The sequence below is a fragment of the Bos grunniens genome, chromosome 15, assembly GCF_055505025.1.
Source record: "Bos grunniens cultivar Pamir isolate PY7600 chromosome 15, Bosgru_T2T1.0, whole genome shotgun sequence".
Lineage (NCBI taxonomy): Eukaryota > Metazoa > Chordata > Mammalia > Artiodactyla > Bovidae > Bos > Bos grunniens.
Window position 1 is genome coordinate 50808261 of NC_141179.1, and position 6577 is coordinate 50814837.

Below are 6577 nucleotides of genomic sequence, written 5' to 3' on the forward strand. Positions count from 1 at the left end.
ATATTATTATCCACATTTTATCAATGAGACAAGTACATATCCAATGTCACAACCTAGTGATGACAGAGTTAAGATTTAAACACCAATCAGTCAGATTCCAAAATGGTTATACTTTCAGTATGAACTCATGTAGAACGTGATAGCAAAAAGGAAAATTGTATTATTTATATTTGTTGTTATATCTCTGAAGTATGCACTCCTTCAAATGTGATGAGGAGCAATAATTGAGCAGGAAAGTATTTAAGGTTAGGGTTACATGCCGCAATTTACCAGCTGCATAAATTTGAATAAGTTGCTTTAACACACTGGGACTTCGGTTTCCTCTTCTGTTAAATTAGAAGATAATTATAAATAAATTATATAGTGTTATTTTGTGGATTAAATTATATAATTAAATATGACATATCCCTTCTAAACTATGTATTTATTAGCAAATGTTACATTTTAAATAATTCATATAATTGATTTTTTTCTTGGCATTTTTAGCCTCATCTCCAAATAGAATCCTCCAAGTGGAATGGATAAGAAAGCACTGGTACATATACACAATGGAATATTACTCAGCCATTAAAAAGAATACATTTGAATCAGTTCTAATGAGGTGGATGAAACTGGAGCCTATTATACAGAGTGAAGTAAGCCAGAAAGAAAAACACCAATTCAGTATACTAATGCACATATATGGAATTTAGAAAGATGGTAACAATAACCCTGTATGAGGGACAGCAAAAGAGACACAGATGTATAAAACAGTCTTTTGGACTCTGTGGGAGAGGGCTAGGGTGGGATTATATAGGAGAATGGCATTGAAACATGTAAAGTATCACATGTGAAGCAAATCGCCAGTCCAGGTTGGATGCATGATCCAGGATGCTCAGGGCTGGTGCACTGGGATGACCCAGAGGGATGGGATGGGGAGGGACGTGGGAGGGGTGTTCAGAATGGGGAACACATGTACACCCATGGCTGATTTATGTCAATGTATGGCAAAACCAATACAATATTGTAAAGTAAAATAAATAAATTAATTAATTAAACTGAGATTTTTTTTAAAAAGAGATGATTAAAAAGGAGAGATCTTAGCTTTAGGTGCCAAAAGCAGTGTAGCTATTTGCCAATGGCAGAAAAGGCATTTGGGCACCAGTGGAGTAACCTTTACTCACACTGCCTTGTGGGTGAGTTCTGAATTAGCATTTTTGCACTGCTTAACAAATTACCATAAATTAGCATAAATTCAGTGGCTTAAAATACCACAAATGTGTTATCTTACAGTTTGGAGGTCAAGGTCTAAAATAAATGTTGTGGGGCTAAAAATCAAGGTATCAGCAGAGTTGTATTCTTTCTGGAGGCTCTAGCGGAAAATCTGTTTCCTTGCCTTTTCCAGTTTCTAGAGCTTGTCTGAATTCCTTAGCTTGTGTCCCCTTCCTTACAGATCTCCAATCTCTCCTTCCATAGTCCTGGGTCCTACTCAAACTCTGAGCTTTGTGCCTCCTTCTTATAAAAACCTTCGTTATTACATCAAGTCCACCTGGATAATCCAGGCTAGTCTCCCCAGCTCAAAATATTTAACCCAAAATAGTTTAAGTAGGGACTTCCCTGGTGGCTCAGACAGCAAAGAATCCCCATGCAATGCAGGAGACCTGGGTTCGATCCTGGGTCAGGAAGAGCCCCTGGAGGAGGGCATGGCAACCCACTCCAGTATCCTTGCTTGGAGAATTCCATGGACAGAAGAGTCTGCTGGGCTACAGTCCATGGGGTTGCAAAGAATTGGACATGACTGATTGACTGCCACTTTTCACTCTCTCTGGTGGTCCAGTGGCTAAGACTCTACATTCCCAATGTAGGGGGCCCAGGTTCAATCCCTGTTCAGGGAACTAGATCCCACCTACTTCAACTAAAGATCCCACACAGGCAATGAGAAGATCCTCTGTGACACAAGGCAGATCGAAGATCCTGCATGCCACAACTAAGACCTAGCACAGCCAAATAAAACTAAGAAATTGGTTTAAGTAAATGTAATGTATTTGCTTCCCCCATTATTAGATGTCACTGTCAGAACAGGTCAGAACACAGTACATACTCACCATAATTATTTAAATGAATTTGTCAGTGAAAACAGCCGCAAATGTATGAATTAATTAAGCCATAAAATACAGCACATAGAAGCTGCTCAAAAATGATAGTTATCGTTATTTCTGAACATGCCAAAAAAATTCTATTTATTGAAGACTTGTTTTTGCGGTTTGTTTTGGTCTTTTTTGTTCCTTTTAATCCCTCCTGAAATCATTGAAATACTATTTACTAGTGCTTCTTTCTGTCAATGATTTTTTTTCTTTAAATGCAGAATGTAAGTAATGAAATGCTAAAGTAAGAATATCAGATGATATATGTAGTGAGTCCTGCCTGTGCAGTCCTGTGTTGATACTCGGTTATGTCACTTCCATCTCTTCCCCCTTCCAAGGGTGTAATTCACAGCAGGAAAGCTGTGCTTAATGTCTGTGCAAAAACATTACACTCAAGAGGTTTTCCTCAAGTGTATCAAGTGCCTGAAAAAATTCATGCATTTTCTCTGGTGTGGGTTACGAGGTCCCTCTGGAGCTAGGGATTCTGCTCTTGGCAGGGCTGTCATGCGGGAAAAGCTATTTAAATGGCTATTTGCTCTTGCTTGAAAAGGCTGAAATTGTAGATTTTCCCCAGCCAAGTGCCCCAGAAAGCAGTTCCATCAGTCAGGAGTTTTCACTTATCTCTTTGATGGGGTCTTGTAAAGGCAGGGAACTTTTTCCTCCAGTGAATAGCAGGTAAGGAGATGACAAAAAGAGAAGATGTGGGGGAGAAGCACCAAGGTCACAGAGAGGTGGGGAAAGCTGGAGTAGAAATATGAAAGAGAAAGAAATATTTCTTTCCTGTCTCTTTCTTGGATTGGGGAAATAGTGGGGAAGGGGCTGGAAATGGGAGTGAGGGGAAAAAGAAATCCTCCAGCAGTGCTCTAAAAGTTTAAAACACAAGTTAAGTACTGAAACTTTTCCTGAAACTCAGAATCATGAAAATTATTTTTAGCATCATTTAAGAATTGGACACGACTGAGCGACTTCACTTTCTCTTTCACTATCATGCATTGGAGAAGGAAATGGCAACCCACTCCAATGTTCTTGCCTGGAGAATCTGGGGTCCGACAGAGTCAGACACGACTGAAGTGACTTAGCAGCAGCAGCAGCAGCAGCATGTTGGGATGGGAGGTCATCCAAGGATAGCAACTGCTTAAGGCCAGTACTACAGGGAGGGGAGTGAAAAATTTAAGGGGACACCAAAAAATTTAGCAATTATGATAATGTTTTAATGCAGCATTTTAATCTAATCTAATCTAATTTTTTTTAGTCCATAATCAATAAAACCTCAAAGTTTTAAATAAAATTCTGTACCATGCCAAGTCATATTACAGTTTAGGGCAAAAGAAAAAAAATATGAACCTTTAGTTTTAATGAAAGCAAACTTATCAACAATATATTTTTAAATCTACTTTTTTGCTTACTTTATTTTCTTCTTTTCTTTTTTTTTTTTGATATTACAGTACGTGTTTATTGAAAAACATCTGCATACGAGTGGATCCACACAGCACAAACCCTTGTTGTTCAAAGACCAAGTGTACTTACAAGAAAAATGTTGTCTTAGAACGAAGCATATACCTAGGATACATCCACTAAACTACAGCTCTTTCCACGTTGTAAGGCCACACACATACTCATGCTAATCTAGAGAAGAGAAACACCTTCTCTGAAAGATGAGGAGTGGGGAGTGTCTCGCTCAGTTGTGTCCAACTCTTATGCAACCCCGTGGACTGTAGCCTGCCAGGCTCCTCTGTCCATGGGATTCTCCAGGCAAGAATACTGGAGTGGGTTGCCGTTTCCTTCTCCAGGTTCTTCTTTTCTTTTTGGCAATACTGTGTGGCCTGTGGGATCTTAGTTCCCCAGCCAGGGATCTAAGGATCAAACCCCAATCCCCCTGCATTGGAGGCATGGAATCTTAACCATTGGACCACCAGGGAAGTCCCACTTATCTCATTTTCAGTTGAGAAAATTGCCATATTGGAGATACATGAGAATTATAAATAATTTATAATTAGCTGAAGTAAAATTATATTATGATATAAATAAAATATTTAAATATAAAGTAATAATGTGAGATTTAATACAATTACTTTTCATTTGTCAACATTCAAGTTACGTTAATGTTCTGGAAAATGTTAAGTATCAAAAAATGCATAAAAACATGTACATAGTGATGTACATTTGTCATTTTGCTTTGGACTCCAATGTGGTTTGACACAGCTCTGGTTCAGAATTTTGATGTTCTGTTTGTCATGGATATTTTTGCATTGGTTTTGACTTTTTTAAATATTGCATAAAAATGTTATCTATCCAATTGCTGTGAGTTGTGTGTGTGTGGTTTTTTTTTTTTTTTTTAGCACCATCCTTATACTCCCTTCCCAAGGCAAATGTTTTACTTGCCTCACCCTAGCTTCAGTCCTGCTGTTCATAGCATATGCTAAGTATGACAGAGTAGGAAAAATGAGAGGTTTGAGTCACACTTGTCTGTTACTTGTTTAATGGGTTAATTTAATCTAGCTGAAATTTATCTGTAAAATAAAGATGATAGATAAAAGCTACCTCTAACTCTGTAGGGACTACATGAGGTATAATAATTAGAACAATTATCAGAATATCTGACAGACAGTAGTTTCGACTCAATGAAATGTATCATTGCAGGAACTAAGTGAAGGAGAATACCATGTCACTCAGGCCACCATGCTGTCGATTGGTAATTCCACTTCCCCAACTTTCTTCTTGACCGGAATTCCAGGGCTAGAAGATTTTCACATCTGGTTTTCTATCCCCTTTTGCTGCCTTTGTGTGATTGCCCTTTTGGGGAATAGCACCATCCTGTATGTAGTGATCACAAACTCCAGCCTCCATGAGCCCACGTACTACTTCCTCTCCATGCTCTCCACCACCGACATTGGCATAACTATTTCCTCTCTTCCCACAACACTTGGTGTCCTCTGGTTCAATGCCAGGGTCATCAGCCTGGATGCTTGCATTCTGCAGATGTTCTTTCTGCATGGATTCACCCTCGTGGAATCTTCTGTGCTTTTGGCCATGGCTTTTGATTGCTTTGTTACCATCTGCAACCCCCTAAGATATGCTATGATTCTAACCAACTCTAGAATCATCAAAGCTGGTGTGGTAATTTTTGTACGAATGCTGGTCAACCTGATGCCCTTGCTCCTGCTCCTTAAGAGGTTATCCTTCTGTGGTCCTAATGTGCTTTCTCACTCCTATTGCTACCACCCTGATGTGATTAAGTGTTCTTGCTCAAGTATCAAGGTCAACAGTATCTGTGTTTTAGTTGCTCTCATTCTGACCTCAGGTATAGATATTCCCTGCATTTCCTCTCCTACATGCTGATCATCAAGTCCATCCTTAGCATCGCCTCCCCAGAGGAAAGGCAAAGGCTTTCGGCACTTGCATCTCTCACATTGGGGCTGTTGCCATCTTCTACATCCCCTGGGTCATCTTGGCTTCAGTACATCGGTTTGGGCAGAGTGCTCCTCCATATGTCCATACACTGATGTCAAATCTCCATTTTCTATTGCCCCCAGTGCTGTACCCTATTACATATAGTGTGAAGACCAAACAAATCCGTAAAGCTTTCTACAAACTATTTCCAAACACAGAGTAGAGAGTCTGATCATGCAATGTCCTAGATAGAAATAACCTTACTTTCTTCCTCCCTTCCTTCAACATTTTATTGTGAGTAACATTACACTTTTCCTTAGTGGTGGTAATACAAGTTTATATAAGAAACATCCTTGTCCTCTATAGTCTAGTTTATATAGTCTAGTGTCAGGGACATAAAGTTAAATATATATATATAATAATGGCAGTGAATAGGAGTGTTACCATAGAATTATATCCAGAAGGCTATACGACACTGAATAAAATATCTAGATCATATTGCAGATTCAAAGAATTGTTTGAAGAGCTAACTACTTGAACTAAGAATAATATGTAACATGTAAAAATGTAAGGATCTTCCAGGCCCAGGGCACAGGTCTCTGCAGTCAATGAAATGTGACATAGCCTGATACACCAAGGATTGTACATGGTTACTATAGCTGGAGTAAGGGATGCGTGAGATGGTGAAAGGAGTAAGAGAGGTTATATGTGAGGTTATTTTATAAAGTGACAGTATGAAAGCTTGAAGAACAATCAAATGGAATTGGAAGGTTTATTAGATTCTCTTTTTAAAAACATCCATGATGCCATGGAAAAAAAAATCTCTTTATTCCTCTGATTTGAGGGAATCTAAGAAATGTTAATCTTCAATCCCTTAATGTCATATAAATGTATTTTATTGTCCTGGTTTAAACATAGGGGTTCTATAGTTTTGGTATTACGATCTACTATTGCTGAACTTGAATTCTAAAATTTCTAGCACCAGCTCTAATTCTTAAGTACTCAAGGGTAGATAATGAAGATTACAAGACTCTAAGAGGGAAGATCCAGTGTAGAAGGAAATG

At 38.6% G+C, this 6577-nt stretch overlaps 1 pseudogene; it reads left to right on the forward strand.

The window, feature by feature from the left end:
- Positions 1–4772: 4772 nt before the first annotated feature.
- Positions 4773–5736, forward strand: LOC147358136 (olfactory receptor 51F1-like; annotated as a pseudogene).
- Positions 5737–6577: the final 841 nt, after the last annotated feature.